Here is a 12,022-nt window from a genome sequence, read left to right as displayed (position 1 = left end):
TAGTGAAAATGCAGGAGTGATAGTGGGTGCTTGATGATTTGTTGATGTCATTATGGGCTTTTGGGTTTATTTGTTTTTTATTTTTCCTTCTTGATTTATTTTTATTAACAATTGTTTTTGGTTCTTCTTCGTGTGGTTGAGTGAGATTGGCCACTAATCTGGAATATTTTGAGCACTTGTGACCTTTGACAGCCGGTGGTTGTGCATTAGTTTAGAGCAAATGGCTATCGGGAATGCTTGGGGATTTGTAGTCCTTTTTTAGAGTTGTTTGCGGGATGGACGCACCGTTCGACGTAGGACACGCTTATTTGGAATGCGCGTTGTCAGCTGCCCCTGATTCTCTGGTGGTTTGGCTGGAGAGGCGTTGTAGCGAGCACTGAGGTTACGTGCCGCCGACCTTGTTTGGATGCTGAAGGTAATTTCTTCCCCCTTCGCCGCATATTTATGCGAGCGCGCAGCGCGGGCAGTGAGGGCTCTTTAGATTAGAGCAGATTATTGAGGGGAGTGTTGGGTACGATAGTGGAGTGATAAGCAGGTATGGCCCGACTGTTTTCATTCTTTGAGGGTTGCTGTTAGGGTTCTAATCAGGCTGATATGTAGCTTAGAGAGAGATACCCACTGTGTTTGGCGGGCACGTGAACTATAGGTATTTTGAGTTGCCTGCTTCACTCGGATTTAAACCGCCCATGACCGGCCTTCTGCCACTAGTTGTGAAGTTAATGACTTGGAGAGTAAGTACAGGTGGGTGTACGCACATAGTTTAGGTTATAGATCCCCGTTATCCAGTATGTGTGTACCTTTAGTTAGTGTCGTTTGAACACTGGTGGAGGGGAATGAGGAGAGAGGTTCGAGTGACTGACGGTTTGTTGTTCCTCCTTTCTTCTTTCTCCTGTGGGCCGGCATGATTGTAGGAAGACTGCGAGAATTGAGCCACTTCAGATATTTTTCTCTATCTGGGCGGACACTGTGAAGATATAAAGGTATGTTCCCCCTAGATTTGTGTTAAATATCCTGTTGTCAGTGATGGCTTTTATGTGGCTACCTCCCCCCTGTAAGATCTTCCCCTGTGAGTGATTGGCCTCTTTATATATTTTTACTTCATGTAGAGTCTACAGGAAGAGACCCGAGATGGTGGTTCCTACCCCACCCATTTGGGTGGTTGTGGGGGAGCCGGCGATACCAGCCCGAGGTTTAGCCAGGGCCGTGAAGAATAGGTATTTATATTGGACACGTGATGTGTTCCGTAGTACTTGGCATGTAGATGCACTAATACACTTTGGGTTATAAGGTGATTTGATTGATTGCTTTTTGTTTTTAAATTTTGTCACATGTTTGTGTTGTTCACCTTTGGAGGTGTGGTTGGGGTCTCTTTGATAGTCTTCTTTATTATTAATATTAATATTTTTCCATTTTTGTTTGTCCTTAGATTTCTCTTTGTTTGGGTCTTGACTATCCGTCATTCTTTTTCTCTCTATGATAGAATCACCCATTGACACTGCATTTCCACATGTGGGGGAGAGGTTTTAACTCTAGCAGCTGTAATGTTTTTTCTTGTTTAGGTAGAAAGAGGATAATATATGTATTTGTTGTTACTACAGTACCCATGTCCTGATGAAGCCTATATCATCTGGCTGAAACGCGACCACGACTGCGTCAACACCTTATGCTTTGAACGGAGTCCCCTGTAAAAATTTAAGGAACATTTGATTTTTTCCTAGGTACACCAACACAAATGTAGGCCTGGTTAATAAGTCAACCCCCTGGTGCTTTGTTTTTGGGACTACCATTTTGTTGTGTACTCCACCCCAAATTAAGAGGAGGTACATATGTAAATTGGTGTATATATATATTTTTTGTCTCAAGGGTACAGAGAAGTGTTTTTGGTATTGTAAGTGTTTTGTGTATTTGTATATAACCCTTTAGGTGCTGCCGTCGGCCAACGGTCGTCACGGGCACTACCTCCCCAGTGCTGCGTGCGACCGCTGGACGTCCAGTTCAGCACTGGATAATGGACAGCGCAGCACTGGGGAGGTTTGTTTACGAAGCTCCTAAGGTGATAATGTACATGTGATGTGTTGTATATAGACTGTGTTATTTGTTTACTTTGTGCCTCTCTGGCTGTTCGCTCATATATGTGTATATGAATTAATATATATTTACGCTGCGTATAATTCGCAAATCACAAGACAATTAATTGTATCTTGTTTGATAATTGAAAGTAGATTGATCCCTTCAGTACCATTTGTTTCTACTTTTTCATCTTTGGATGTCTCCTGCTCAGGTACGGGAGGGTGAGGTGGGCAGAACCCCTAACCATTTTTTCTAGTAATTCCACTGGTTTAGGCAACACAAACTAAGTGGGGCAACGCTTGATTTCTCATTCATAGAGCTTGCTGCACCACTGGGATGAATTTTCCACCATATCCCTGTCCAAGGTTTACTTTCAAACGTAGTCCCTCATTATGAGTTTCCTGATAAATAGTGTGATTAATATTGCATCAAATAAAATCCAACACTGCTGAATCAGACTGTATAGGGTGCAATAACTACAGCACAATTACAGGTTTTTGCTGAATAACATATAGATTTTGGTGCAAGGACATATTTCCTTCAATAAATATCAGCAGGTTTGACCTGCTGATATTTATCACAAAACTCATAATGTTTTTTTTTTTTGTTGTTTTTTTTAAACCTTTATTATATGCGTTCAACACAAAGGCATGACAGTTACAGCATCTGCAATTCAATATGGCAATATGTTTGGTACATTCATTAGAGAGAAAGAAAAAGATGAGCATTAGGTTCACCATCAATACTGCGGCCAGCGCAATGTATACACACTTCCCAACGTCCCACAGTGGGCGGTCAAGTGGCTAGAGTCCTTTCATCCTATCCAACCGGGGGGAGGGCACACGGAAAAGGGAAACCACCTCTCCCCGCGTACAGTTGGGACATTAGTCAAATAGGTACGTTATTGCGGTCCGTCCCAATCCTGTATCGTCGTTGTCTGTATCAGTCAGCTAACTGCGTAGCCTTGTGCAGTGGCACGCTCCTTGTGTATCTAGTGTGCGCATCCCCGCTCTGTACCTCAGCGTGTGATATGTATATGAGTGTAGAGCATGATATTCAACTGAGGACGGTATGCTGTACTTTCCCACCACTGTGTCGCCCTTCGCTCCATGCTATTGCAGTATACATTGTGTATACATTCCCACCATCCCTTAGTGCCACGATGATGGGAGGGTTAGCGGAATTCTGTCACTAGAGCCGTATCTCATGGACCACAATTACCCAAGTCTCCCCCACAGCACTCCACCAACAGGCTCGTCGTCTTATCCCGAGTTAGGCGGCACTATGCTCAGCATGTAGTGTGGGGTGTAGTGGGGTGTATGAAGTGTAAAGTACCGATACGCTCATGGGCCAGGGACCGGCTCGTCGTCTCCAGAGGAGTCACTTTGCGTCGCCTGAGCCAGCCAGTATACCTGTAAGGGGGACCAGAAGTCACCGGGAGCACAGCGGGCGGGTAGCAGTTCCGCATACACGCCATGTTGTTCCTGACAGTATTGGAGGTCGTCCAACCATTCCTTAAACTTTGGCGCCCTCCCCCTTCCCCATCTGCAAGCAATCCTCCGCTTAGCGAGGAGTAACGCAATGTCAACAAATTTACGATCCGATTTGGGCACATTCCTGGTATATCCTAGCAGCATCACTATCGGGTCCATAGGGAGAGGGCCAGCAATCATAACTTGGAGGGCGGCATGTACCTGGCTCCAGTAAGTCTGAATTGCTCCACAGCCCCAGGCAAGATGCAGGAAACCCGCGCCTTCCATCCGACATCTAGCGCACCTATCATCCGCCGAAAGGCGAAACCTCAATTTTCTGACTGGTGTATAATAATATCTTTGTACAAACTTATAATGAATAATTTTCATTCGGCAACTGGAGGATATTCTAGCCGTGACCGAGCAGCAGTACCTCCACTGTTCATCCGTGAGTGCGACTGGTAGTTCCGATTCCCAGTCAGTCCGTGCTTTAGACAGGACAACCGGGCGCTGCTCACGAACGGCAGCATAGATTTTAGACACCAAGTGCGTGCCATCCGATACGAGCATGACATGCAATGGTAATATCGTCCCTGGTTCCTCCGGGAAGTTAGGGAGAATATCTCGCATACCCTGTCGGAGGCGGATGTAGTAGAACACCTCCATAGGAGTCGGGGGAGCATTCTGGAACATCTGATCCTTGGTGCGGAACAGTCCATCCTGAAATAGGTCTCCCCACGTATTGAGGTGTATGCGGTGGCACATCGATCGGAAACCTCCCTCCAGTAAGAGTGATAGTCTCGGATGGTATGCCAGAGGCAATGCCGGCGAGTAGAGCATGGGGGCGTCCAGCAGTTTGGTCACTCTCCGCCAGGCATCAATTGTACAGGTCACAGTAGCCGCGGGCGTCTCAACATCCCCAACCAGTCCCATCAGCATGCCCTTGAGCGGGAGCGGATGCACGATCCAGTCCTCCGCAGCGACCTGTGGCATAAAGGGAACGGGACGAATCCAATGATAAGCATGCTGCGCCTGCGCACTGAGATAGTATACTTCCAAGTCGGGCACATCGAATCCACCCCTATCATACGGCTGCATCAAGACCGACCAACTAAGGCGTGGTTGTTTAGCTCCCCAGAAAAGGCGAAGCAGCTCAGAGCGAAGTCTTTTGAAAAAGTAAGCGCCTGGGTAGTATGGTATGTTTTGAAATAGATATAAGAAGCGTGGGAGGGCGACCATCTTGATCAGGGAGGCTCTGCCTGCCATCGAGAGCGGGAGTGCCAGCCAGCGAGTCACATTGTCAGCCAGTCGTGTAATGGCTACACCATAGTTTAAGCGGATAGTGTCCTCCTTATTAAGCGATACTTCAATCCCCAGATATTTCAAGTCAGAATTGCACCATTCCAAGGGGTAATCCAGCGGAAATCGGGTGACCGAGGCCGTGAGGGGGAAGAATTGCGACTTTTGCCAATTAATATGTACACCGGATATGCCTCCAAACGCTACAAATTCCCTCAGAAGCGGATTGAGGTTGTCTCGTGGATGGCGCACATATAGGGTGACGTCGTCTGCATAGAGGGAGATGCCAATCTGCCGCTGGTTACAGTTAAAGGCCTTGTCTTTGTGTAACTGTCGTATTCTGCAGGCCAGCGGTTCTATAGCCAGGGCGAATAGTAAGGGCGACAAGGGGCACCCCTGCCTAGTCCCTCTCGTGATCGGCATCTGTGCCGAAAGCACCCCGTTGACGACGACCCTGGCGACTGGGGAAGTGTATAGCAATGTCACCCAGGCAATAAATATCCGGGGGAACCCCATTCTGCCCAAGATAGCCAGCAGATAACCCCACTCCACTGAGTCGAACGCCTTGGTGGCATCCAGAAACACAGCAGCAACCGGCAATTCGGGTGCAATGGAAGGAATTAGAGAAAATAACGTGCGCAGATTGTGAGATGTGGCTCTCCCCGGGACAAAGCCAGATTGGTCCGGCAGTACAAGAGTAGTCATAAGTAGGGACAGTCTAGTTGCCAACACTTTCGCAAGAATCTTCGCGTCACAGTTCAGCAACGACAGGGGTCTATAGGCATCAGTGTCCGTTGGGTCCTTTCCCGGCTTCAACAGCGAGGTGATCGCCACCTCCCTCATGGATCCCGGCAGTATCCCCACCTCCAGCGATTCCTCGAAGACCTCTTTCAGTACCGGTGCCATGACATCGATGTAACATTTATAGAATTCGGCCGGTAGGCCGTCTAGTCCTGCTGCTTTGCCATTACTGAGGGACATGATCGCTTCTCTAATCTCGTCCAGTTCGAAAGGGCACCCTAAGAATTCCCTGTTACCATCACTTAACCAGCAAAGCGCTATGTCTTCCAGGTAATTACCGAACTCTACCTCACCTTCCTGCTGTGTGGAGTATAGGCGTTTGTAGTGTTGTAGGAAGGTGTCTTGAATCCCCTTAGAGTCCTGATGGATCCTCCCCTCCTTATCAGAGATTTCTAGGATATGGGAGGCAAAGCGCTGGTGCCTCGTGAGTGCCGCCAGTACCTTCCCCGGTCGGTCCCTCTCGCAATAGCACCTAGCTGTCCAGTATTTACCCCGGAATTTTACCTCCCTGGCTGCTTCCTCCTCATAGGTCGTCAGTTTAGCTCTGAATCGTGCCGCCAGGTCAGGGCTGGGATTCCCTACCATCTCCGCCTCCAGTGCCCTAAGCTCCCCCTCTAGTGTAGTTAACGTGCGCACTATGCTTCTCAATATTCCACAGCTTTTGGAGATCGTGACTCCCCTCACAGTGACTTTAAAAGCTTCCCAAATGGTTTCGACCTTATCCACAGACCCCTTGTTCCTAGGGAAGAAGGCCTCGATCTCTTCTCCGAGTTCGTGTTTAAAGACAGGGTCCAGTAAGGCCGAGGGGAAAAGCCGCCATGGTGGCCTTACCCTAGTATGCCCTGGCACTTCGAGGACGGTCAGTACCGGGCAATGGTCCGAGTACGTGCGAGGCAGGTGTTTCACTTGAACTATCCCCCCAGCGAGGCCCCGTGAGACAAAGCAGTAGTCGATCCTTGCCCATGAGCGTGCATGTGTTGTGAAGTGAGTGCCTTCCCTAGCCGCTGGATGTGTGTGCCTCCAACTGTCCACTAGTCCTGCCTCCGTAAGTATCCCCTGAAGAGCGTCTCTGGCCTTCGTGTTGTAATGTCCACTACCGTCCGATCTATCCATCGTGGTACGTAGCGATAAGTTGAAGTCCCCCCCCCAGACAATGTGCGTGGCTTCGGTCTCCAACATGTGGCCCCATAATGACAAGAAAAAACCAGGAGTATCGACGTTAGGTGCATAGCAATTCACAAGCATTATCACATCGGTTCCCAGCCTCCCCCAAAGGATGACATACCTCCCCTCCTTATCCACTCGCACACCCAACTTTTGAAATGGCAGCCTCTTATTGACCAATATTACCGTCCCCCTAGAATATGTGGAATAGGAGGAAAACTCTCTCACACATGCCCATCTGCTCGCAAACCTGGGGGCACTACCCGGGCTAAGGTGGGTTTCCTGGAGCATCGCTATTTGCACATGGTGCCGATCTAGATATGCAAGTACATTCCTGCATTTCCGGGGGTCATTGAGTCCCCGGACATTCCAAGACATTACGGTGACTGTATCCAAAGTATCATCACCTACATGCGTTACCATATCCCTGAATGAAGCCAACAGCTGGTGTTCCAGCTCTCAATCGAAATGTACCAATTGTCAATCTCTCCGCTGCCCAGTACAGTCTCGCCAATCGAACAACCATATTCACACACATGCACCCCACAGTACCTGTATTCCTGCCAAAAACGCCATACGCATCAAACTAGCCACTTCCAACAACTAGCAGCGCAACACACGAACAACCCCTCATACTCCATGCACAGCCACCCAACCCTGGCTGTCCATCCCCTCCCACTGAAGCAACCCAAACTTGCCAGTACCATGATCCCCCCCCCCGCCCCAGCCCGCGTTGTCAAGAACAATAGAAAAACCATGTGGGGAATTCCCTCTTGGGAACATCAGAGGTACGCACAGAAACACCCCAACTCTCCCCCCCCGACCCGCATGTAACATACGGGAAAGACAGAGAAGGTGGGGTGGTGCCTGGCATGTATCGTCCCTGCAGGTCAAAGCCCTCCCGCCATCCCAGTGTCCCTCATCACCACCCTTTAATCCGGAGGACGGGCAAATGTCCTGGGGCGAGTTCCATCAGTGCAGCGACGGTACAGTAATCAATCGTTCGTGAGGGCTTCATCACCCCGGCCTCCTTCTAGGCCACCAGTGTACTATACAAGAAAAAACCTTGACGCCTGTACGCCTTCCGCTGCCCACATGTCCTCCTGCTGCGACAGACATCCGCTCGATCTCAGCACCACAGTTGCATTGGGATAAGATGTTCAAAAGCCATTTATCAGTCAGCAGTCCCTTCAGGATGCAAGGCAGCCCTCAGTGGTGTCTCCGCAGGTAGTGCAAGGCAGTTCCAGCATCCAAAGCATACAGTTTCTGAATTAGTATCCGTAGTGCATCCAGGAGCTATCGACCAGACGAGCATAAGCACCCCATTATGAGTCCTCCTGCTCGACTGGGTTTCCTGCGGCCTCTTCCTCCTCATCGTTGCGCCTGTCCCTCCTAGTAGCGCGAAGTTTTTTTATGTAGTCCTCAGCCTGTTGCGGGTTCGTAAAGAAGTGCTGTTTGCCCTGATGGGTCACCCTGAGGCGTGCCGGGTATAGAAGGGCGTAGTCCACCTGCATGTCCCTTAGTTTCTTTTTCACATCCAGAAATTTTCTCCTCTGGTCCTGTACCATGGGTGTGAAGTCCGGGTATAAGGAGAACTGCACCCCATCACAGGTCAAGTTCCGCTTTGTTCGGGCCGCTCTCAGCGCCGCGTCTCTGTCGCGGTAATTGAGTAACCGGGCAATAATGGGACGTGGCTGCGCCCCTGGTTTGGGGACCGGGCCCAGGGAGCGGTGTGCCCGCTCCACAATGAACTGATTAGAGAAGGCCTCCTTCCCTACTGCGGTGATCAGTATGCGCTCCACGTAGTCCTCCATCCGTCCGGTGTTGGTGGATTCTGGAACTCCCATGACGCGTATGTTATTGCGTCTACTCCGCGCCTCCAACTCCTCATTCTTAGCTGCGATTACTCTGAGGACATTATCCATTCGGGTTAGGCGCGATTCGTGAGTGTTGGATGTGTCCTCAGCAGTGGAGATGCGCCGTTCCGCCTCCGAGAGCCGCTCTTCGTGGACTTCTATCTTTTGTGCAACTCCGTCCATTCTGGAAGATAAGCGGTCAACCTTATCTACGATTGTTGCGAAGCCCTGGCGCATCTCGTCGATAAGCAGTCGCAATTCTGGAGCCACTGGTGTAGGGGCCGCCTCAGCGTTCGATGGTCCTGGGGCTCCGTTGGATGCCGTGGTGCCTCGCTGCGGTTTTTTGGTGGCTGGGGGCTCGAAAGACAGTTTCGCCTGTTTAGCGTCATTTTTGCCCATGGTGCCCAGTCTGTTGGTGCCAATCGGGGCCGGTAACTGACGAGCAGCTAGTTGGTGTCCCTCCGCCAGTAAAAGGCACTCAAGCCGGCAGCCCACAACGTGACGAATCCCCCCAGGGCAGTAGAAGGCAATGAGCAGGTCGGCAAAGTCTCGCCCTAATTATAATGTCCAGGGCGCCTAAGGAGCGTACGCGCTGGCAGCCAGGCCTCAGCACGTCCAAGTAGGCACGAGCAGTCGTAACCGGCTGGGGCACACAGGAAGCGGAGGGCAGTGCAGTGATGTTGGGCCCACCCCACCCCTACAATCGACCGTAAGTCCGACCTTCCGGATGGTCCTCCGGGTCCTTAGTCGCTATGCCTGGTGGCAGCAGTGTCCCCCAGGTAAATCAGGGAGGCCGGCGGGGAAGCGTGGAGCAGGGCCGGGTGCACCGCTTTCTCCTCCGGCAGGGCCAGGCGAGGTGTGCCGTGTATACCGGGAGTGTCACCCGGTCTCAGATACAGTGATCCGGCACGCCACTCGTTGCAGCACTTTTAGGGGTGGCAAGACTCACCTCCACCAGCCCCCGAAGATCCGTCTGTCAGTTGCCCGCCTCTCAGGCCGTGGTCAGAGCTTTCGAGGCCTAGCAGCCTCGTGGGGAGCCGCGGCCTCGCGTAGGCCAGTGTCCAGTGCGCCGCCGCAGCCCTCCGTGGTGTCTTCTCCCGGCGGACGCTCACCGCGCCGTATCTCGGGCGCCGGACCTCCGATCCTCACCAAAGTTGGGCAGAACCAGCAGCACAGGTATTTCCACACTCGGTGCGAGTTTCAGGCTTCAACTCACCGGGGAAGCATATATTTGCAGGATGTTTCTGGCCAGGCAGCCAGAGCCTCACAGAAGTGCGGCCATTAGCGTGTGCGCCCTCTAGCGCCCCCCCCACGAAACTCATAATTGTGATAAGAGTGATAACAACTTTTACCCCACATATAGCACTCATAATAAAGGTCTTAGTCACATTTGTGGTACTCAGAATCTTCTAGTGAGGCAATGCTGGAACTTGTGGCGAGGCAGAACCATATAAGGCTTAATACCTTTATTCACAAGGTGCCACTGAAACCATTTTCAATGCAGTAAAATGCTCTCAGCAGGATGGATCTAGTTTTCAAGCCCACCTAGGCTGTGAACCTATCTAAGCAATCCTCTGCACCTTGTTGTGCTCCCTCAGAGGTGGAAAAATGACTATGTACCACACTTCTCCAGCTACAGCATGGTCTGGTCACTCATGCAGTCCCCAAGTGCTCAGTCAGGCCTCTAAACATCAATACTATCTTACGTGATCTCTCCTGCAGTATCCAATCCTCTGTTATTTGCTGGAACCTCTTGCATTCAGGAGAGCTTGGGCTCGATTCACAGAACTAACTTAAGACAAAATCCTAGACTTACTAAAATTTTTGTATTCACAGAAGGCACTTACTCATTTTGGTATTCACAGAAGGCACTTACTCATACTCATACTCATACCAAAATGAGTAAGTTACTTGAAATGAGTAAGTTACTCAAAATGAGTAAGTTACTCATTTTGGTATTCACAGAAAGCACTTACTCATCAATGAGTAAGTGCCTTCAGTGAATACCAAATGAGTAAGTTACTCAAAATGAGTAAGTTACTCATTTTGGTATTCACAGAAGGCACTTATTCATTAATGACTAAGTGCCTTCTGTGAATACCAAAATGAGTAAGTGTCTTCTGTGAATACCAAAATGGTCGTAAGTTTAGGATCTTGTCTTAAGTTAGTTCTGTGAATCGGGCCCAACCTGTTTTTTGTCACTTCTGCTGGGATGGTTCCTGGAAAACTGGAAGGACTCTGGGAGGAATGGAGCAGATTCTGTCAGCCTGCTTTTTTCATCTTCCTCTCAAGTGGTAGTGGTATGGTTGTTCTTGGTTGTGCAAGCTTTGCTTGTCCTTTAAGAATTCAGTCCAAGCCAAATGCATGTATTGGGTCTCTGGAAGTGAGATGAGTGGCAAAACTGGTCTAAGCGAGTTTTGACTCAAGCACCACAAAGTACCATTTTTTAAAGCTACTTTGAAATCTGATGTCAACGATTAATTGTTCTGAAGTCTGTTCTTTTTTGGGGTATTTAGGGCCATATGGATCAAAAAGTGTTTTGCGATTCTCAAATTGCGATTTTTAGCGAATCGCAATTAGAGAATAGCAAAATGCAATGTATGTAGGATTTGCTAAAATTGCAGATTGAAATTCGCAAATAAGGAATACCTTCCCATTCATTCCTATGGACTAGGAGGCCTATAGGAATGAATGGGAAGACATTCTCAATTTGCAATTACCAATTAGAGAATTGCAAATTGAGAATGCAATTTCAGGGTTGCAAGAGTGCCAAAAGGACACCCTATTGCACCCCAAAAATATGCATGTGTGCACATTTTGTGCACATACGGCATGTATTTGCAACATATGGCACTTTTAAAAAATAAAAATAGTGCTTTTTTAAAGAAAATCACAAAATACCACCAACTCGAAGTTGGTGGGATTTTATGTTAGAGCAACACCATACTATATAAGCCCTGCTTGTGCTGAGCCTCAAGTAAAAATAAAAAATGGACGGTAAACCCAATACCCTTGGTCTACAACTCCAGGCAATGCGGAGTCTTTTCTCTTGTTCCTGCTTATTCCGGGAATCCAATGGGAATTGTAGACTCTCATCTTGCTAAAGGAAGTCCAAGAACTGTGATATAATTATCCCTTAGCGCTGCTCTAGTAGGGAAAGCGCACTTTCTATCTTGGGCTGCTCTGCATGCCCTTTATAACAGATAAAAAACATTTGATTTTACATCTGTGCTGCACTTTGTAAACATCATGCACATTATTACCCATTGAGCGATATCTTCCATGGTGAATTTAAGCAAACAAATGTACATAGGCACCGACCTTCACCTTCACTTTCACCTTCGGACTGACGGTCTTGTA

The 12,022-nt window shown here is 49.0% G+C and overlaps 1 protein-coding gene across 1 annotated transcript in view; it reads left to right on the top strand.

Annotated features, from left to right (window-relative positions):
* The first annotated feature begins 1,104 nt into the window (after positions 1 to 1,104).
* The window catches only part of ABCC8 (ATP binding cassette subfamily C member 8), a 1,340,683-nt gene continuing 1,329,765 nt past the window's right edge, over positions 1,105 to 12,022 (top strand). Inside the window, exon 1 of the mRNA XM_078681060.1 lies at positions 1,105 to 1,214. The gene's annotated coding sequence lies outside the window, so the exon portion shown is untranslated. The remainder of the gene's footprint in view (positions 1,215 to 12,022) is intronic.

Source organism: Lissotriton helveticus, chromosome 3_1 (genome assembly GCF_964261635.1).
Source record: "Lissotriton helveticus chromosome 3_1, aLisHel1.1, whole genome shotgun sequence".
Taxonomy (NCBI): Eukaryota; Metazoa; Chordata; class Amphibia; order Caudata; family Salamandridae; genus Lissotriton; species Lissotriton helveticus.
Note: the sequence above shows the minus strand (reverse complement) of the source record. Positions and strands in the feature narration are given on the sequence as shown.